Raw genomic sequence first — 23,266 nt, 5'->3', positions numbered from 1 at the left:
GTCCTAACTCCCTTTTTATATAGAATCTTTAATCCAGAGACCTCAAAGGTTTTTGTAAGCATTGTCTGTTTGCAAAATAAATAAATAAATATAAATAATAAATATACATATAAAAATAAAACATAAATAATAAATAATATAAATAAATATATATATGTCACTTTGAGAAGAGGAAAGTTAAATAGAAGAGGAAATATAAATAATAAATATAAAATAAAATATAAAAATAAATAATATAAATATATGTCACTTTGAGAAGAGGAAAATTAAAAAGAGAAAATGACCTGCACACTCAAAATTACATGAGCCAGAAATCAAGTCAAGTTTAAACCTTGATCTGATCAATGTCAACTTGACCTGATTAAAGTCTGAAGGATTAATGTAAAATCTTAAAGACCCTTTGCTCTTCGGAGACCCAGGATACTGACTTGAAACATTTTCAGTGTTCTTGCACTAAGATAATGAGGCCTCACTTAATATGTAGACTATATTTCTATGACTATATGAAATACCTCTGTGTGACTCAGTTACACGATTTTTTTAATTTTTAATTTTAATTGGGGGATAATTACTTTACAGTATTGTGATGGTTTCTGCCATGCATCAAGATGAAACAACCATAGGTGTACATATAGCCCCTCCCTCTTGAACCTCCCTCCTACCTCCTTCCTCATCCCACCCATCTAGGTTGAGTGACATGGTTTTACTTTGTTTCATCTGTTTCTTTTCAGTAACAAGGCACACCCAGGAGACAGAAGAGTCTATATAATCAGGCACACAGAAGACATAGACATTGATCATTTATTGCTCTTCTCTCGGATTACAGAGGTAACACGATTTTATTGTAGGAATCTTAAAAACCCAGAAAAAACACACACACAAAAAAAGAAAATACAAATGACCCATTTTCCTACTTCCTTCTCCCAAAGAGCTGCCTTTATTATTTTGATTTATCTAATAAAGCTCTTGTCCTGCACGTGCATCTCAGCTGCCATCTGGAATCTCCCTAGTCCCAGAGATATAAACAAATTAGGCTCCAATCTCTTTCCAGGCCTGTGGAAAATCTAATAATCTCCTGAACATTTCTGCAAATTCCTCCAGGCCTGGTGGCAGGTGGGGATGAGGTGAATTTGGAGCCGGCTGCCTCATGGCCCCGTTAACTCTGACTTCTTGCCTTTACTAGTTCCTGTTCTCTGCTCAGGCAGCCCCTGGTGGTTTCCACACATCCGGAATGTGAGGCTCTTCTGTGCCAAACTTTACTGAAGCTTTGAGTTTGAGAAGTTCAAGAGGATGGAGAGAGCAACAGAGATTTTCTTTATTGCAACATAAACAACTAACATCTAATTATTTAAATCCCTGCTCTTAAACTCTTTTAGCTCTTATTAATAAATTGGATTGTAGCCTCTTGCCATGTTTCTGGGCCTTTTTCTGAACTGTAGAATCTTCACTGAACCCACTCTATGGGCTCCGTGTGCTAAGTTGTTTCAGTCATGTCCGACTCTTTGAGACCCTATGAACCCCTCTAGGCTCCTCTGTCCATGGGATTCTCCAGGCACAGATACTGGAGTGGGTTGTCATGACCTCTACTCCAAAAAAATCCTCTCCATTCTATCATGCTAAGCTACTCAGGTATATCTAAACTAATGTACAAGCAGAGTGCCCAGGTTAAAGTCCTAGGGCAAGCAAATTCTCTAAGCCTTAGCTTTCTCATTTGCAAAATAAGAATATTGATAGATACCTCCTTCATAGGCTAGGCATAGTGAGTAACATGAACTACTTTCATTCTTGTGGAGAAATACTTCCCCTGGGCCAAATGGAACTGCAGAATCTGCCTCTGCTCTCTGTTGAGCACCCCTTTTTAGTGACCAGAACACTTTTTTAATGGACTAGTGATGCTTGGAGATTAGGAGCCCACAGTCTGATGCCAGAATGTCTGTTGTTTGCAATGTAATCAGCACTCTGTCCATGTGGGGTTCTCAGGAAGTTCCATTGAGATGGAGTTTGGGGTGCAAAATTATTACTACACGCGTGCTCAGTCACTCAGTTGTGTCCAACTCTTGGCAAACCTGTGGACTGTAGCTCGCCAGGCTCCTCCGTTCCTGGAGGTTTCCAGGCAAGCATACTAAAGCGGGTTGCCATTTCCTACTCCAGAGGATATTCCTGACTCAGGGATCAAACCCACATCTCCTGTGTCTTCTACCTTGGCAGGCAGATTCTTTACCACTGAGCCACCTGGGATTTGGGAAGCCCAAAATCATTATTAGGGATCAATATATTTCAAAGTAAGGGGAAGGAAGCAGGATTGGCCGAAGCAACCAACCATTCTGGTTTGCCTGTGATGAGAGCTTCTTGGCACACAGAACTTGCAGTGCTAAAACCAGGACATTCTCAGGCAAACTGGGATGGTTAGTCATCCTCACTGGAGCACAACTTGAAATGTGATACCGACTCATCAAAGCTTCTACCAACCAGGCAGGGAGCTCTGCTGTGACTATCACCATAATAGTCCCATCTTGGGATGATTCTTAGGACAATAATTGGGTCTTTATACGTTGTCTCCCTGTCCAACGCAGGCTGCCCTGAGAAGCTCATGACCTTGGGCCAAATAGCAGAGGCAGAGCCTGAAGGCACTCACAGGTGAAGGCAGCTGGGGAGAAAATCCTTTGAAGGACTGGGCCTCTCTATACCCATCACAGGGACGGTTTTGTTCCTCTGTTTTCTTCATCTGCAAAATGGGGATAATAATGGTAAATATGTGGTGGTGGTGGTGGTTTAGCCGCCAAGTCGTGCCCGACCCTGCGACCCCATGAACTGTCCATGGGATTCTCTGGGCAAGAATACTAGAGTGGGTTGCTATTTCCTGCTCCAGGGATCTTTCCAACTGAGGAATCGAACCCAGATCTCCTGCATTGCAGGCAGATTCTTTACTGACTGAGCTTTGAGGGAAGTCCAAATACCTGGTAGCTTAGTTAATATGTGTAAAGTGCCCAGCACACAATAAACTCTCTTCCTTGGATTCACTATCAGATCCTGAAATTCTTCATCTTTGGGTATCCTTTGTCAAACCCCCATGCTAGCGTCCTCATGACTTCAGTTTGATGGTAACGTCCATGGCCAACCTACAGCTTTCTTTCATTTAACTGATTGGACTTGGTGACAGCCTGGTTTCTTAGTTATAGCCCAGAAACTGGTGTATGAGAGTCTTCCATTTTTCTTCTTACTCTTTGGTTTTGGGTTGAGTTAGGAAACCTCCTCAACTCCTTATGCTATCCTATTTCTATTATTGGATAATGGAAATGATTCAATGAGGAGAAAAAGTGGTGGAAAAGTATGGGCAGAAGGAAGAATTTTTAAGTCAAAAGTAGCTTTCCTAAAAAGAGAATTGAAGTATGAGAATTTGGAAGCTCGGGGGAGAAGTATTGATGTAAATGGCAGAGTGATTAAAGACTGTGTTTAGCCTGGATAACTTTTGTGATCATGAGGCCAGTGAAATAAACCATCCTCACCCTGACTTCCCTTTCCTCCAAAATAAGCTATGTTGTGTAATCCATCAGGTGGTCACTGGCCTGCTTGTTCCTCCATTCTGAAGACGCTAAAGTTACCAGAAGTCTTGTGAGTCACTTTATGAGTAAGAGCAGGAAACAGCACTAGGTTGAAATTTGGAGTGTGACATTCTGAGTGTGAAAATGTACTTCCCTCCCCCAAGAGCTGGACACAAATTACTTTTTATAATAGCCCTCGGCTTTTCATGTACTCAGGAAGGAGGTGTGAGGTGACGGGGTTCCACACCCTTTTTTTACCTTCCTGACATCCTTCTGTGTCATCTAAACAGATGCTACTCAGAACCAATAGCATGTGGGTTATTTACTTCCGCTTTTCATCACCTGAGCAAAAGCAGGCAAACAAACAAAGCAAGTAAAAGAGCACTCTTAAAGGCCAATACAAAACTAATGACCACAAGATCCCTTTGAGCTATTCCTCCATTGAATTCCAAACGTTATTCATGTAGGTGTCCTTGCCTGAACTGTTGGCACGAGAGTAGCAATTTTATCCTCAAAGCAGGGTGTTCCTCGGGCTTGGAGCCAATGCAGTTGGCTCATTCACTTCCTCCTCTGCGGCCTTTCTTCAGGACTTTTTGCATGTCAGAAGCTTATTACATGATGATTCAGGAGGAGAGACAGGAAGTAGGGTTCCTACTCTGACATGGGCTACTCACCTCTTTCTGGACCAAACTAGTTTACTTCACCAAGAAAGCCACAGAGTTTCCTTCATCTGAGTTCCTTTCCAAATGCATAGTTATCACAATGGAAATTCAAGGTAGAATGAAGGACTTCCCTGCCCCCTCTGCAAGGGAAAGTGACTGGAACTGGCTCTCCTGGAGAGGAGGGTAGCCTAGCCTGCCCTGGGCCTAGTCTGTGCTTCTGAGCTGCTTTTGTGTAGGTGACCTGTCTGGGCTAAGTGACCCCTTCACATCTCTCTCTAGTGCAAGAGTTGACATGCCTCCCTGCAGCCTTCCTTACTGCCTGCTCCTCTCAAGAGCCACAGCATACATTGATTATACTAATCAGGATTTGAGGGACTTCCCTGGCAGTCCAGTGGTTAAGACTTCATTTTCCAGTGCAAGAGATGTGGATTTGATCCCTGGTCGGGGAACTAAGATCCCACATCCCTTGAGACCAAAAAAACCAAATCATAAAAAACAGAAGCAATATTGAAACAAGTTCTATAAAGACTTTAAAAATGGTCCACATCAAAAAATCTTCTAAAGGAATAAAATAAAATTTTAGGATTTGAGACACCTGGCTCAGACTAGAGATACCCACTCTGTATCTCTTTCCAAGAATCACACTGATGACCTAGATCTTGGGGGCTCAGCCAATGGTGTAAATCATTCCCGGGGAAACTAAAAGTCATAACCCTTGGGATCATAATGAGGCTGAGTTAGACCCGTCGGCTTTTGCATCTCCACAGAGACTCAGGGTCCTGATACAAATGAAAGTGGGCTGAGGGGAATGGCACTGGAAACTCACCTGCAGAATCACAGCAGAGGATGATTTGTGTGCAGAAAAGCTGCCAGAAACCAGAGGGAGGAGCAAGGGAGGGCAGCAGGTTCAGCCCCTCCCTCTTTCATCATGCGACCCAGAGATCCTCTTACTTACTGGAGGGGCGCCCAGCTGAGTCTTCTTATTCAACGATGCATGAGATAAAATTTCTGGGCTGGTGTTTGAGCAAATGACTCATTCACCTTTTTGTCATCAGAAAGACACAAGCAAATTTTCATCTTTCCATAAATTTTGTACATTATTCTTATGCTTTTCTGATAAAAATAAGAAAAATAAAAACATAATATCTCAGAAAAGTGCTTCTTGTGCCCTAGACTCAAAGTTTATTTTATAGGCTAAGCAAAAATCATATCTATCTCAGAACTCAAGTTTTATGATTAATGCGCTTTAAGGTTTCGGGTTAACCAAACATGTACCATGAGATGTTTTATACGCTATTTAAAATATTGGATATATTCAGTATCTTATTCCCTCATTATCTCTTTTCACTCTACACTTTCAATACAACCACTGCTAATATAAACTGATAATATATTTCAAGTATATTAAAAAAATTTTTTTAACCTTCCCATGAGCCATGTAGAATCTCAGTTCCCCAATCAGTGATCAAAACTGCACCCCCTGCATTGGAAGCCAGAAGTCATAACCACTGGACCACCAAAAAAGCCCCTGACAGTGTATTTCAGATACATTAAAACATGACATTTAACTCATGTGTGGTTGGATAATTTAAATGAGTATTTATACATATCTTGTGGATGTCTGGAAAAATTGGTTGTCAGAAAATGTAAGAGAGGGTAGGTATTGCATTACAGTGATAACAGTGATAGAAACAGGCATTGATGAAAGAATCACATCTCTCTGGGAATGAAACCATCCCCACATACATTTTTTGTTGTTGTTGTTGCACCGAGTCTTAGCTGCAACATGTGGGACTTAGTTCCCTGACCAAGGATTGAACCCAGGCCTCCTGCATTGGGAACATGGAGTCTTAGCCACTGGACCACCAGGGAAGTCCTGCCCCACATAGATCTTAAGTCACATTTCTCCCTACATCTCCTACTAGCCCTTCTCATACAGCTTACTTATCTTAAGTAAGTAAGAACCTTAAGATAATTTTTCAACAGTCAGATCTCATTGGAGGGCAACTTTAGATTGAATTCAACTAGAAGGCTTATGCCTTCCTTGGAGTGTCAATTTCCTTTAAATCCTTTTGGACTACTTTTTAATGAGGACCATTTTTAAAGTCTTTGTTGAATTTGTTACAATATTGCTTCTGTTTTTTATGTTTTGATTTTTTGGTCTTGAGGCATGTGGGATCTTAGCTCCCTGACCAAGGATTCAACCCACAACCCCTGTGCTGGAAGTTGAGCTCTTAATCTCTAGACTGCCAGGGAAGTCCCTGGACCACTTTGGCAGCTTGTGAAATCTTTCCCTCTGCACATGGCTGGATGTCCCAGCTCATATTTACCAGTCTTTCCTTTCTTTTACTCTTTGATAAATTTGGAAATGGTTATAGGACTTCACTGTACAGGAGCAAACCTATTTCCTTCCAAATCATAACACAGACCAAAAAAGCAATGGGAATTTTGTAAGTATAGAATTCTGAAGCATTTTTTATATTTTCTAGCAGAGAGATTTGGGGGTGCTACTTGCAGGGCTCAATCTATGGGCATAATATTGCTTTATGATCTTTTATAAACCATAATCTGGAATTGTTATAATAACGACAGGTGGACAGATGCCAAGTGGCAAAACCGGGTGGAAAGTAGTGGTAAGAAGGGATTTTTACTGCTGCATCTACTCACAGAAAAACTCCACCCAATAAATTCTACAAAGCAAGACTATAATACATTGAACCCTCTGTTGATCTCTCAAATCTTGAGCCTCTGCTTAGGATGAGTAAAATGCCCTGATTAAAGTCATTAACAGAAACACTGATAGAAGTGTCCAGGGAAAACTGGCAGTGGGACTGCTGAAAAATCCCCTAATTGTTTCATTTTCCTAAGACTCATTACAGGCGCTGACATTCTGTATCTATTTGCCAAAGAAGTTGCCTGTATTCCATTAATAGAGAAATACCCGAGGGTGTAGGAGAAGATGTCTGTAAGAAAGGATCCTGGCAAAAGCAGGCTCTGTCAACATACATTTCATAGGACTTACTGTTTCAGGTCATGCTTTTCTACTTGTTGAAAAACAGCATGATCAGAACAACTGTAAATTGTAGAAAATAAAAATCATGCTTCTGAAGTCCATCAGTTTGGCCTGAAATTGTTCCCACTTTGAGGATACTGCTAGGACAAGGTTTGAGGGCCAAACAGTAATGTTATAGCCAGTAATGTCTATTTGCAGATGGCTATTTGCTTGAGTTGATTTGCATGAAAGATGAGGCGGAGGAGAGCATGTGTGTTGGGGAAGGAATAAGGAAGTGAAAATGATAAACAGCAACCTGCTTGATCCCTTGGCTTCGTCCCAGGTATTCACATCTGTGTCTTAGAGAGAAGGGCTTTATGTGGTCAGTAAAGCATGTGTTTTTATAAAGGATACCTATAAAATAAGTGCACATAGGCTGCAGGACTTTCTGTCCAGGAGTGACACAGAGTGAAAGTATTAGAGGCAGTACACATCTGTCATGGGTATCAGTCTCATCATGCTTGGCACTGATGTAGATTCTGACCTGCATGTAGCTTCTTAAGCCGCAGCCAAAGACACAAGCAGCCATGGAGAAGAAAGTTCAAGAACTGTCTGTGAGTACATAGGAGACAACTCTGGGGATTCTAAGGAGACTTTGCATGAGGCCAAAAAGTCTACATTATGCAAGTGGGAGCAAGAGCCAGGCAAATTTAGAACAGTCATTCTTATGACCCTAATTGTATCTACCAGCTGGTGAAGTGTAATGAATAAGAAAAATTAATCACTTCTCAGTCCAGCAGTGTGCATGCTCAGTCATGTCTGACTCTTTGTGACCCCATGGACTGTAGCCTGCCAGGTTCCTCTGTCCATGGGATTTCCCAGGCAAGCATACTGGCATGAGTTACCATATCCTTCTCCAGGGGATCTTTCTGACCCAGGGATTGAACTTGAGTCTCTTGTGTCTCCTGCACTGGCAGGAGGTTTCGTTCCCACTGAATGACCTGGGAAGCCCCTCTCAGTCCTTCAGCCTAATATAAAAACATGACAGTCGGTGTATTATTCAAGATTTTTAGGTGCAGACAACAGAATCTACCCGTGCTAGTTTTCAAGAAAAATGTTTAAAGTTTTAAAGAATATTAGATAGCATCCAGACTCCTGGAAGGGCCAGGGAATCACACTGAGGTTACGCTGCAAGTTATATCCAAGTCACACACTGGCACGGGTACTGCAGTGGCACCAACCGCCCCCGCAAGGGATGCCACCACCAGGGCTGCTACCATTTCTGCCTCAGTGCCTCTGTCCAGCTCCGCAGCCTTAACCAGAAAACTGACTCTGCATGACATCTGGCTCCTTGCGCTTTGCTCTTCTGCACTGAAGTCTTACATGACTGCACCTGATGGCAGAAACTAGGTCACATGCTTACACCCTGGTTGCACAGAAGGCTGGAAAAGTTAAGTCCTCGTTTCTCCTTGAGAAGGTAGGACTCAAAAGATATAAGCTTCCTTGACATGGGAGAGGATTCCAAGAGATGAATGTGGCCACAAACATAACAAATGTCTGCTGGAGTAGGCATGAGATAATTAGGCAACCAAACCCTTATATAAGGCAGGAAAGGGCCAGTATTTAACTCCCTCTGCTTGGTGAGGAGACACATCATGAAAATAGCCATGGAAGAACTTTTCTGTATTGAAAGTCTTAGAGGTGGTAGCTGGTCTATAAATTTTTTTTTCCTACAAAATGCAAGAAGAGATTCAGTGTCTCTCCATCTCACCTCAGCTTTGGAGGCTATTCCCAGAAACTTTGCAGAAGTTATTAGCACTCTGAAGGAAAGTCACATCTCCACCTTGTCACAGCTTTGAGAAATAGTAAATTAAAAAAAAAAAAAAGAACAAAAAGCAATCAAAGTCTAAAAGTTGTTGAAATCTGTGTGGTGCAAAGCAAAAGGTCTCAAGTCATTGCACAGAGAGACTGAGAACTCTCCATCATCAGGAGGTCATGTCATTTGGGAGTGCTATAGACAGGCCGAAAAATAGACCAGCACAAGGCTTGGAACCAGGTCAATATAAGAAAAAATGTAGGACCTGAACCAGGTCAGCAACTTTTGCCTAGCCAAAATCATCCTAGGGAGAAATGCCCAATAGATTTTTATCTTAAATACCTAAGGGATCTAGGTGTTGGTTGGGGCTATCTCAACTACCTTGTTGAGGACTATCAAGAAAAAAAAGTCCTTTATGTGTATCTGTTTTCACGTGGTTGATACTTACAACTTTGTATTCTGCTCTTTGTTTGCTGAATCATAAATATCTTTCCATGTTTAATCTTGCTAGTTATACTGTTTTAAATATCTGTATAGCATTCCATCAGATATATATTATATATGAGTATATGTATATATATACACTATATATTGGAGAAGGCCATGGCACCCCACTCCAGTACTCTTGCCTGGAAAATCCCATGGATGGAGGAGCCTGGTAGGCTGCAGTCCATGGGGTCGCTAAGAGTCGGACATGACTGAGCGACTTCCCTTTCACTTTTCACTTTCATGCATTGGAGAAGGAAATGGCAACCCACTCCAGTATTCTTGCCTGGAGAATCCCAGGGATGGGGGAGCCTGGTGGGCTGCCGTCTATGGGGTCGCACAGAGTCGGACACGACTGAGGCGACTTAGCAGCAGCAGCAGCACACTATATATGATGAACCCTAATGTGCTCAGATATGCAGATGACACCACCCTTATGGCAGAAAGTGAAGAGGAACTCAAAAGCCTCTTGATGAAAGTGAAAGAGGAGAATGAAAAAGTTGGCTTAAAGCTCAACATTCAGAAAACTAAGAGCATGGCATCTGGTCCCATCACTTCATGGGAAATAGATGGGGAAACAGTGGAAATAGTGTCAGACTTTATTTTTTGGGGCTCCAAAATCACTGCAGATGGTGACTGCAGCCATGAAATTAAAAGATGCTTACTCCTTGGAAGGAAAGTTATGACCAACCTAGATAGCATATTAAAAAGCAGAGACATTACTTTGCAAACAAAGGTCCATCTAGTCAAGGCTATGGTTTTCCCTGTGGTCATGTATGGATGTGAGAGTTGGACTGTGAAGAAGGCTGAGCGCCGAAGAATTGATGCTTTTGAACTGTGGTGTTGGAGAAGACTCTTGAGAGTCCCTTGGACTGCAAGGAGATACAACCAGTCCATTCTGAAGGAGATCGGTCCTGGGTGTTCATTGGAAGGACTGATGCTGAAGCTGAAACTCCAATATTTTGGCCACCTCATGCAAAGAGTTGACTCATTGGAAAAGACCCTGACGCTAGGAGGGATTGGGAGCAGGAGGAGAAGGGGACGACGGAGGATGAGATGGATGGATGGCATCACCAACTCAGTGGACGTGAGTTTGAGTAAATTCTGGGAGTTGGTGATGGACAGGGAGGCCTGGCGTGCTGCGATTCACGGGGTCCCAAAGAGTCAGACACAACTGAGCAACTGAACTGAACTGAATGTGCTCAATCATTTCTCCATTATTTTATACTTATATTAGTTCTAAGAATTTTAGAAGGATAAGTAGAATTTTTTTAAAGGCTCTTTCCATTATTTGAGATCACACAATTATTATATATATACTATATATGAGTATATATATATATATACAGTATACATATATACTATATATGATGAACCCTAATGTGGTCAATCATTTCTCCATTATTTTATACTTATATTAATTCTAAGAATTTTAGAAGATAGGTAGAATTTCTTTTTAAAGGCTCTTTCCATTATTTGAGATCACATAGTTATAGAGATACATATACTATATATATATATACACACACACACATATATACTGTATATAATGAACCCTAAAGTACTCAATCATTTCTCCATTATTTTATACTTATATTAGTTTTAAGAATTTTAGAAAGATAAGTAGAATTTTTTTAAAGGCTCTTTCCATTATTTAGATAACACAAATATCCCTGTGACAGATATGGCCACTTCCTGGTTAGGTCAATGTTGGGCTACAGGTGCCTCTAAAGGAACAGTTTTCTTTTTGAGAAAACAGGCTCAAGCATTGGAAACTTTAAATGGAAATACTATAGGAAGTCCTGACGTATCTTCCCAAGGTGGCAGCTATAGACTCCAGTAAGATTTCTATTTCTGGACAGAACAACTCTAAGCATATTTTTAGGGATGACCCAAAGTTGGGCTAACTTCCATCAGAAATTCTGGAAATTATTCACCTAGAAAGCTTCATCTGTTGGGTCTGGATAATTAATGAAGAGAATGCAGAAAACCAATCATTCCGTTGTGGGTTTTGAGATAAGACTTCAATTTCCATAATCTTCATAAAAAACAGAGCAGTCTTTTCACCCCAAAATACATTCATGATGAATTGGAATGTCTTAGGAAAAATTTAGATGCAAAGAACAGAACTCCACTTAGCTCAAATCAAAAGAGGATTGATTGAAAGGCAGAGTTCATTATGGGGTTACAATAAGCCAGTGCAGGAGATAAAGCTGAGTGTTTGGGGACCAAAAGGGGATTATGTAGATTTTTTTTTCTCCCTCTGTCTCTCTTCTACATTTGGAGGTAGTGTCTCTATTTTGGGCTTCCCAGGTATGCTAATGGTAAAGAACTGCCTGCCAATGCAGGAGACATAAGAGCCATGGGTTCAATCCCTGGGTCGATAAGATCCCCCGGAGGAGGGCACAGCAATCCACTCCAGTATTCTTCCCTGGAGAATCCCATGGACAGCTGACCCTGGCGGGCTACAGTCCATAGGGTCACGTAGAGTCAGACGTGACCGAAGCGACTTAGCCCGCAGACATGGACAGTGTCTCTCTTTGCCTCAGAGCACCTGCTCCATCCTTCTGTAGATGGACCTTTTCTGCTGACTCATGATTTCTCAGCTTCCCCTCACTCATTAGGAAGAGGCCTGGGGCTGCTGTGGGAGACCCGCTGGCTGTGACCTTGCAGCTCTGCTCCTCACAGCACAATGACTCAGCCTCTTTGTCCCTGTTCCAAATTCTTGGGAGAGTATCCGTTCAGCCCAGCTGAGGTCAGACGTCTATCCCTGGGTCAGTCACTGAGACTGGTGGGGCGCAGTCACATGGTAGGTAGTACCACTCCTCCCAGGGTGAGGAGTGGGGCAAAGACTCCAATGTGGAATGTGGGTAGGGAGAAGGGAATGTCTGGCATTTCTGAGACAGACTTTGGTCTGAGAGAGGCAGGCTGAGTGGTAATAATAACAGCATAGGATTTGGAATTAAAAAAAAATCTCTGCCACTTCTTAGTCATGAAACTAGACAATGCTCCTGCTGTCTCAGAGACTCATTTTATCATGTGTTACCTGAGGGAGCTGAATAAGATGACCTGCCAGCTCTTGCTGTCTCCAGTTATTATTTTCATCTTCAAAATCTCATAATGTAAGGAATGACCAATGCTAATATCAGCAATTTGGCAGGTTTTATATGAACAATCATTCAAAAAGCTGTCTTTGCAGTATGGCCGAGGGTATATTATCCCCAACATTCCCATTACTGTAGACATTTTTGGAAGGCCATTATATGAGCTAGCAATGTTGAAGTCCCTAGGTAGGCATTAAGCAAATGTTTCTTGCTTAGAGTGGAATTCAAAAAGAAAAAGAGAAGGATAAAATGGGTCTTATTCTCCACGAGTCTGCCTGTCCAGGTGTTAGAGATTTGAAAAAGTAATACGGTGAAATTGACTTCTAATGCTGTTGGTGAACAATGCTCTAAAATGCATCATTGGTGAACTGTCTACTACAAACAAAGACAAAAGACTGTTCATTGAAATTGTTTTCTATCTATGCCAAATTAATACAGATCTCCTGCCATGTGTGAACTTGAGGCATTCTTGTAAAGTGGCCTACTCAACAACAATCATTGTTTTCCCACTGAAATTCACTATGGTATTGAAAGAAATTACAATGGCTCTTTTATTTATATTCATTTATTTGTTTCTGTTGGATTGGATTTTTTAAACATTTTTATTTAAATATAGTTGATTTACAATGCTGTATTGGTTATAGGTACATGGCAAGGTGATTCAGTTATATGTATATTAAATATATATTCTACTTTTACATTCTCTTCCATATTTGGTTATTATAAGATATTGAGTAGAGTTTCCTGTGCTATATTGTAGGTCCTTGTTGGTTATCTATTTTATATATAGTAGTGTATATATCTTAATCCCAAACTTCTAATTTATCTTTCCCTGCTTCTCACAATGGCCTCTTTTAATATTTAGCATGTTCCTATCAAAAAAGGAAGAATCTGAAGGGAAATACTTAAAAAGTAATAATAATGCCAGTAAGAGTTTCAATTTCCCAACCTATTCAAGTTTCTTAAAAAGGCCCCAAGGTCCCACACAAATCTGTGATGGACAGCAGATAAACATGTCACTGAAATTGAACCAGGCCACCTTCACTTTTCCCAGGTTGGCCTCTGGTTCTTTCTGTATCTGACCCCTCATTTAACTGTACACCTCAGCTCTCACCACTTACTATCTTCCTCCTCTTTTCATATGTAAATACAAAAGTATATTATCTGTAGATTTGAGCTGAAGAGTTCAATTCAATTATGTTCCTTAATTCATCTATTGAAGAAGGGGGAACATCCTTGAGTTGTGGGTAAGCCAAAATCTCCCAACAGGACAGAGGTAATGTACTCTGTGGTACCAGGAGAAGCTGACTTTTCTCCTTTCCACCCGAGGAAAAGCTCTCACTCAATAATCCCAGGCCCTGGGCGAGGGCAGCCTGTGTTGCCTCCTCTTATATCTATTACCACTAGGAAATTGGATTTGTGTTGTCCTTCTTTAATTTTAAAATAGCAAATGTTTCTCTTTTATATAAAAAATCTATACTCTCTTGACCCGCTGAAATAGAGTATCTTACTAGTTTTTTTCTTTTTATCTAGCTATAAAAATAATTCAGGTTGTTTTTAAAAAGTTAAATCCTATAAAAATGAATAAAGCAGGAAGTGAAGGCTTTCCATAATTCTATCCATTCCAAGAGATGGACACAATGATTAGTTTTATATCTGTGTCCTTACAGATGTCTATGGGTGCTGTGCTAAGTCGTTCCAGTTGCGTCTGAATCTTTTGCGACCCCATGGACCATAACCCTCCTCTGTCCATGGGATTCTCCAGGCAAGCCTACTGGAGTGGGTTGCCATTTGCTACTCTAGGGGATCTTCCCAACTCAGGGTTCAAACCCGAATCTCTTACATGTCCTGGATTTGCAGTTGGGTTTTTAGCACCAGTGCCACCATCTATACATGTATATATACATATATATATATAAATATGTAACTGTTATACCACAAATAATGTGTAAGTGTTATATATTATGTAATATACACAAACATACACAGGCAAATACATACAGTGTGTATGCAGACACATTTCTAAGATAGTATGTACAGTGTGTCTTATATACTGTATGTTTTTGACAAAAATGAAATCACATTGTTTACTCTCTTCTATGGTTTGCTTTTTTTTTTTTACTTTAAACAGCTTGCCATGCACATCTTGCATACGAATCTACCTCACCTTTTATAACAACCTCTCAGTAGTATTATACCATAATCTCTACCCTCCATTGAAGGGTATCTATTATGTTCTAAGTTTTTCTTTAATATTAAAAATATTGCAATAAATACCTATATATGGGCTTACCAGGTGGCACTAGTGGTAAAGAATCTGCCTGCCAATGTAAGAGATATAAGAGATGTGGGTTCACTCCCTGGGTCGGGAAGATCCCCAGGAGAAGGGCATGGCAACTCACTCCAGTTTTCTTGCCTGGAGAATCCCATGGACAGAGGAGCCTGATGGGCTTCAATCCATAGGGTTACAAACAGTTCTACACAACTAAAGTGACTTAGCATGCATATATGCATATGTATCTATCTATCTATCTATATATATGCTCTCTCTGTGCTTAGTCGCTCAGTTGTGTTCGACTCTTTGCAACCCCATGGACTATAGCCTGCCAGGCTCCTCTGTCCATGAGGATTCTCCAGGCAAGAACACTGGAGTGGGTGGCCGTTCGCCATTCTCCTCTCCGGGGGATCTTCCTAACCCAGGGATTGAACCTGGTCTGCCACATTCAGGTGGATTCTTTACCATCTGAGTCACCAGGGAAGCCCTATATACACACATATATACAATGTATATATGCCTGGGCATGTTCTAATTATCTGTTTAGGATAAATTCCTCAACTAGACTTTCTGGGTTAAAGTTTATGAACATTTAAAATATGACAACAAATATACCATTGATACTGTGCATACAATAAGTAACTAATGAGAGCCTACCGTATAGCACAGGGAACTCTACGCACTGTGGTGACCCAAGTGGGAAGGAAGTCCAAAAGGGTGGGGACATGCACATGTGTATGTCTGATGCATCAGAAACTAACACAACATTGTAAAACAGCTGCACTCCAATAAAAATTAATTTTAAAAATATGACATGATGTTCAATAGCAAACCAGAAAAGTCATATCACTTTATACTCTTAACAAGTTTCCTATAATTATCTTTATTTTTCATAATTTCCAATATGATGTCAAAAAAGAAAAAAAAAATGAGCACTTCTCATTGTTGGCTAATCTGCATTTCTTTGAATGTTAGTGAAGATGAGTATCTTTTCAGGTGTCCCTTAGCCATTTGGCTTTCTTCTTATACGAACTGGTTGAGCCTGTGTATTCGTAACATTCACTTCTTTTCCTCCCTCTCCCACCCCATATATACACACCTTGGCTGACAGTGGCAGGTCTGAGTATGTTACAGGAGCTAGCCAATAAATTTCCTCTTCTGGGAACTTGGGTTTGAGAACAAGGAACCTCTAACATGCTGCATTTCAACCACAAAACGAGGCAAAGCTGGGCTGGGTCAGCTGTTTCGGTCACATCATCAAGAAGAGAAAGGAGAGACTGCCCTGGTGGTCCAGTGATTAAGGTGCACCACTTCCAATGCAGGGAGCACGGTTGGATCCCTGGTTGGAGAGCTAAGATCCCACGTGCCATGAGGCAAAAAAAAAAAGAAAAGGAAGAGATGTTAAAGGCTATCTCCCCTTTGTTCTTTGAGGATCCCCATCCAATTAGACTCTATGAGCCCTGCGTCGGGAATACACACTTTGCCAGAACCCTGGCTCCATTTCCTGAGGACTCTGTCCTTGCTAAGTGTTTCGTTTATGTTATATTATTGAATTGGTACAGTGGGTATATTATTCCTCAATTTCTCAAAAGAGGAAGCTATGGCTTAGGGAGTCTTACAGTAAATTGTTCAAGTACACTCAGCTAGAAAGTGGTGGAACAGGATTCCAGTTTCTGATGGACTCTGCTATGCTTTCTGCTCCCTGGGCTGCCCAGCTGTGTATCTCAAGCCTAGAGCTAAGGCAGCATTGGTCTCCAGGGCAGAACTGTGGTCTCCAAGATCATGGCTCCAGGTCCCTCTGACTGCCACCTGCAGATCCTTATCTTTCCCAGGATAAGAGAGGCACACACATCCTAGATGCTGGCAGCCTTTTTGGTCACATGCAGAGAGGACTTGTTTGTCTCCAGTGTGCTGAATGAGTGAGTTCTGAGAGCTGCACAGGCTACATGTTGAAGATGGGCCCTCACTCATCTCTCTGCTCTAGGCTGGCCCCCCTGACACTGGGGTTCCACCCAACCCACAACAGTCTACCTCCCTGATAATAATGATAGTCAACATTTCTGAAGGGTTTTCCATTCCAGGTGCTTTATATGGGCTTCTCTGGTGGCTCAGCTGGTAAAGAATCTGCCTGTCCTTGCAAGAGACACAAGAGACAAGGGTTTGATCCTTGGGTCAGGAAGATCCCCTGGAGAAGGATTCTTGCCTGGAATCCACTCCAGTATTCTTACCTGGAAGATTCTATGGACAGAGGAGCCTGGTGGGCTATAGTCCATGAGGTCACAAAGAGTTAGACACAACTGAGCACACACACAGCTCATTTATCTTCACATCAACCCTGAGAGTTAAATACTATTAACAACCCCATTTTACAGATGAGGAAAACGAAGCACAGACGGGTTAAGTGACATGTCAAGGTCATGCAGCCAGTAAACAGTGGCCAGGATTTTAACCTAGGCATCAGAGAGTCCTTTGTGTAGCTGATAAAAGTTTAGATGCTGTCCTCAGAAAAATGCAGAGGTTCACAATTCCATGTAGTTTCAGGGTTTCCCCTTGACCAGTCCTCCTATTATAGATCACTCACTTCATATTGCAGAGCTCCGAAAAGTCAGATGTCCTCAGGGGCCTGGCAGGGAATGCTGGTGAATGCAGGGCCTGAGTGGGAGAAAGGACAGCGGGCCCTGGATGGTACATGAACTCCTCCCAGAGCATCTAATGAGAACAAACCAACTAACTAAGAAAATCCCCTGTACTGGACCAAGAACACTCACCTGTGGGTCAAACAAGGACATGGCCATCAGTTGGCAGTTTCTGCTAGAACTCAAGTTCTTATTTGCTTATCAGCCAACAGGTATGTTTGGTGCTCCTAAAATTTGCAAAACCTACTCTTCCAGCTCAGGGCAGTCTGCAGCTGATTCCAATCAGACGTTGCAGTTACAGGGCCCAGAGCTGTTTTCTGTTACCTGGCCCCCCACTACTCCTCAAGGCACCCGGAGCCCCAGTCACCTCCCACTTGGGCTTCTGATGGTCCAGGGATGTTCTGGGGGTGCGGGTGTCCAGGCTGGGGGAATCAGAATGTGTCACTCCTGAGCACTGGCCTGAGGATGGAGGGGGAGTGGCTTCAAAGACGCTGGGTTTAGGCAGTGACACTTTCCAGCTTCTACATGGCTCCAGACACTGGAAGATGCCCCCTGTGGCTGAGCAGTGCCTACTTTCTGTCTTCCTGGCCTCTTCAGCCCAGTCTTCTTTCAGTTCTCCTGATCTCTCTTTTGTCTTTGTTCTTCCCACACCCATCCTAAAGAGATGAGAATTATTTTTTCTAGTCCTGGGAAAACTGCCCTCTCTCAATATTGCTATTATGTTTTCTCACTGGCACTTGCTGTATTCTGATATTCCAGCCTCAAAGCACCTAGCAGAGTTTCCATAGTAGGTTTCAGCTTTGACAAAAGCTAGTCCCTATTTCCGGAGAAGGCAATGGCACCCCACTCCAGTACTCTTGCCTGAAAAATCCAATGGACGGAGGAGCCTGGTAGGCTGCAGTCCATGGGGTTGCTAGGAGTCAGACACAACTTCACCTTCACTTTTCACTTTCATGCATTGGAGAAGGAAATGGCAACCCACTCCAGTATTCTTGCCTGGAGAATCCCAGGGATGGGGGAGCCTGGTGGGCTGCCGTCTATGGGGTGGCACAGAGTCAGACATGACTGAAGCGACTTAGCAGCAGCAGCAGTCCCTATTTCTGCTTTTCCATTTGGTAGTGTCCCTCCCCTGAAGCCATGAATCATAATTACCTACTTAAATGGAGAGGGGAGGAAAGGAAGGGTGGAAATATTGGGGGAAAAAAGTTTCCATTAATATTAAAAAATATTATCCTACCACATACTTTACATCTTAAGACCTCTTTATGTTCTTGATGGCCCCCCAAAAGTGGGCTATCCACTACATACTGATGTTTATGTGGGCTATCCAGTACATACTGATGTTTAATACATTCAAAATTAAGATGGATAAATGTGTATTTAGTTATTCACGTAAAAAGAACAATAAACCTACTACACATTAACATCAGTCACGTTTTTTTTTTTAATTTAAAACAGCTGTATTCCCGTGGCGGATTCATGTTGATGTATGGCAAAACCAATACAATATTGTAATTAGCCTCCAATTAAAATAAATAAATTTAAATTAAAAAAATAAAACAGCTGTATTAAAAGGAACAAAACTCAATCATTTGTAGTGATGTGGATGAACCCAGGGTCTGTCATATAGAGTGAATTAAGTCAGAAAAAAAAAAACATTATGTACAATAATGCATATATATGGAATCTAGAAAGACGGTACTGATGAACCTGTTTGCAAGCAGGAATAGAAATGGAGATATAGAGAACAGAACTGTGGACACAGAGCAGGGACAGGGGAAGGAGAGGGTGGGACAAATTGAGAGATGGGCATTGACAAATATACAGTACCATGTGCAAAATAGTGGGAAGCTGCTGTATAGCACAGGGAGCTCACCTTGGTGCTCTGCCATGACCTAGAGGGGTGGGATATTGGAAGGTGGGAGGGAGGTCCAAGAGGGAGGGATGTGTGTATATATATCACTAATTCACCGTATAGTACAGAAGAAAATAACACAACATTGTAAAGTAAGTTACGCCAATTTAAAACAATAAAAATATGTATGGCTGAGTTCCTTTGCTGTTTACCTGAAACTACCACAACATTGTTAATTGGCTGTGTGTGTTAGTCACTCAGTCATGTTCAACTCTTTGCGACCCTATAGATTGTGGTCTGCCAGGCTCCTCTGTCCATGGGATTCTCCAGGCAAGAGTACTGGAGTTGGGTTGCCATGCCATCAAACACAAAATAAAGTTTAAAAGTTACAAAACAAAAACAAAAAATAGCTGTGTTTTCTAAAACAAGCCAACAAGTTAAAAAGATTTCATGAAAAGAATGACATTGTTTTACGTTTTTGTTCGTCCTTTTAATGTTTGGCTTATCGAAGGTAGCTGGATTCTCCTATCTACTTCTACATTCAATCTGTTGTGATAGCACATGCCATGCAGCCTCAGGAAAAACTTCCTTGTACACTTGTGAGAGAACAAGAGCAAAAGAGATAAACAGCATCTTAGTATTACAATGAAATTACCCAGAGGAGGACCTTACGGAGGACCAGCAGCAAGGCGCATACAATGAGAACGGCTGGTTTTATCATGAAATACAATCAGAGGGCTCTGAGTCACAGTCCTAGGAGGAAGCAAGCATGATTGCCATCTAAGGGAGGCAGTGTATCTAACAGGTAAGGGCACTCACTAGTTTTGGATGCAGACACTTCTACGTTGAAATCCCAATAGTCACCTTCCTATAGAATAGCCTTCGGAAGTTTACTGAACTTTTCAGAACCTCAGATCTCCTACCTATAAATGGAGAACAATTGTACCTGTCTTCCCAGGTTGTTGAAAGATATGGAAGTATTTGTCAAACTTCATTCATTATAACTTTTGCTAAGTCCATGTAAGAACTATATCCTCTCTGTATTTTTCCAAAGCTCACTTCTGAAACTTAAATACATTTTGAAAGAAAATTTTACATCTTTATCGTCAATGGAGAATGACTCGCCGTAAATCGAAGGTGCAGTGGAAATAAAAAAGATCTTGTTTCCAGAGAAGGTGTTCAGCTCAGTCCTGCTCTCCTTTTGGAACAAAAAGAAATAAGCCAGTGTGAGAAAGTCATATAAGGCTTGTACCAAAGAGACTTGCCCAGATGTGATCAGAAGGAGTCACAGGCTTGAAGAAGCAAGAGTTTCTCATTATGGGATGCAGCTTGACTTCTGCCTTGCCCACACACCACTAAGTCATCTCCCCTACTACCTAAGCCATATCCTCCAGCACCCTGCCCTCAGGAGACATTGAGATCATGCATGGAAAGCATTTAACTCAATGCCTGGGACCTGGGAGGGACTCTGCATTGGAGCTTTTGTTGTCTTTTCTAATGTTTCCTTTTTTTCCCCTCATGAGTTAAATGACTCACATAAATTCATAGTTATTTAGTGGAGGACTATGACCACGACACCTGTGTTGCATCCCTCTGTGGGTCAGAGCGTGGACTCTGGAACTAGGCTCTGCTTTAGAGCTGTGTGACCTTGAGCAAGGGACTCAACCTCTCTGAACCTCAGTGTTCTCAACAGTTATACGGTGATACAATAGCACCTAATTCACAAGGTAAGAGCAAACTAGCTAATACTTGTAAAGCACACAGGACATGCCTGGCAGGTAGCCAATGCTATACACATATGAGCCAATATTAATAACATTCTTTCTTTTTCATTAGCTGGGCTTGACGGTAGTCATTAACACACAGGTTACTATGGAGAAGTTTTTCTCAAACTCTGAGATGAAGGACCAGGTTTTCCCTTCTAATCTAGGTGGATCAGTACATTTGGAAATAGAAGAAAAACTGAATTAATAGAAAAAAGAAATAAAAAAGAGAAAATATATAACACTAAGCCTATATATTTTATTAGATTCAACAGGCATATATATTACAATCGACATAATCAAAGAACAAAACACAGGAAAAAATAAATCACAAAAATGTGTCTGCTGTTCACTGCACACCTGAGTACAGGCAATTAATAGTTTAGCTTCAGTACTTTTTTGTCATTCCACAGCTGTGGTGAAACAAAAATTAGGAGGAAAATAGCAATTCTGCATGGTAAATGCTTATATGGGTACTTGAAACAAGCATTTTATATATTAATATTTAAAGTTTTTCATGTGGTAGGTGGGCTTGCTTTTTGCTCACTAATTTATTTAATCTAGATTGAATAGATGAAAGCACTACAAAGAGGGGATCATGTATATTTAAACAGTTTCTTCCTATTATCTTTTGCCCATGCTTCGAGGTATTCAGGATCTTATTTCCCTGACTAGGGATCAAATCCATGCCCCCTGCAGTGGAAGCTTGGAGTCCCAACCACTGGACCACCAGAGAAGTCCCTCTATGTTTTAATAACATTCAGAGTAGAGAGACCAGTCTTACAGAGGTAGGTTCATGAGAAAGGAAAAATAAAGCCATTTCTGCAAGCACTGGATGTTCATTTTCTACTTTTGTCTAAAACGAAATCCATGATATTGTATATTCAACATTCACTTTCAATCCTTCATCAGTAGTCAATTCCAAAACTGATCTTTTAAAGTTAAAAGATCAGTTTTAAATTTAAATTATATTTGATAAACTAGTGAACAAGATGGATTCTGGAATTTATACACTTTGGGATGACAGTGGACACGTTAAACTTAAAATCTCCCACATGTTGGGATAGCTCATAGGAAGACTATGTCACATGTGACTCAGCCATTCCAGTGCAATGCCTGAACTAGACCTTGTGTCTTAGTTTGTTCAGCTGCTATAACAAAATACCATAAGCTGGGTGGGTTAAAAACAACAAACATTTCTCACAGTTCTGGAGGTTGGGAAGTCCAAAATCAAGACATCAGTAGAGGGTTTGCTTCTATTTCATAGACAGTACCTTCTCTCTGTGTCCTCACACAGTAGGAGAGGCAAGGGAGCTCTTAGGGGCTTTTATAAGGATACTAATTGCATTCCCAAGGGCTCCGCCCTCATGACCTAACCAGCTCCCAGAGGAATGCCTCCAAAGACCATTACATTGGGAATTAGGTTTTAACATATGAATTTTGGGTGAGGAGGAGGGCGCACAAACATTCAATCTATAGCACCCTGTTCAATGAGACTGGATCCTCTGGCGAGGCTGTGCATGATGTAACAATGTCAAATTGCTCTAAAAGTTTCTAAACCATTGTCTATGTCTACACTTATCCTGCTGTGGCTGGGGAAAAACCCACAGACCACACTTAGAGTAGCAGTGATAAGGAACCCAGCTCTAGAATGGTGAGTTACCTAATTTTAGAAGAAATATTGTTGGATGGCAGATAATGCTTCAGCTTTTTTTTTTTTGAGATCATTTCCACTTTTGAAGAAAGTAGCTGTCTCCTACCTGTCCACTTGCATTTCACGTGCTAAAGCAATTCTTGAGAGGAACACTCAAGCCATGAAAGTAATGTTATAAAATTTATAAAGGAAGGAAAACTGGAGCAGAATTAGCCCTTTCCTCTCAAACTGCAAGCCACAGCCTTCGCTCCCAGTCACAGATTTGGGTAAAACCTGTCCACACACAGCTATGAATGAGCTTCAGGAAGGCTAGGACCACTTAATTTTTACCTGAAACTGGAGCAGCTGGCACTGAGATGGGCATATGGAAGTCATTCAATAAAGGTGTGAGTGAGCGGATTCTCAGAAGCTTAGCGGTCTTACATCTCTGCTGGAGTGCTATAGAAGGCTAGTTACTGAGGAAAGAACAGTTTAGCAGCAT

The 23,266-nt window shown here is 41.4% G+C and overlaps 1 long non-coding RNA gene across 1 annotated transcript; it reads right to left on the bottom strand.

Moving 5' to 3' along the window:
* Positions 1-19,861: 19,861 nt before the first annotated feature.
* LOC123327693 lies at positions 19,862-22,431 on the bottom strand. Its single transcript, XR_006542358.1, has 2 exons — positions 22,336-22,431; positions 19,862-20,566 (listed from the first exon to the last, which is right to left on the bottom strand). It is a non-coding gene; the product is annotated as an uncharacterized LOC123327693 (long non-coding RNA).
* Positions 22,432-23,266: the final 835 nt, after the last annotated feature.

Source organism: Bubalus bubalis, chromosome 10 (assembly GCF_019923935.1).
Source record: "Bubalus bubalis isolate 160015118507 breed Murrah chromosome 10, NDDB_SH_1, whole genome shotgun sequence".
Classification (NCBI taxonomy): Eukaryota; Metazoa; Chordata; class Mammalia; order Artiodactyla; family Bovidae; genus Bubalus; species Bubalus bubalis.
This window is presented reverse-complemented; position numbering and strand designations above follow the sequence as displayed.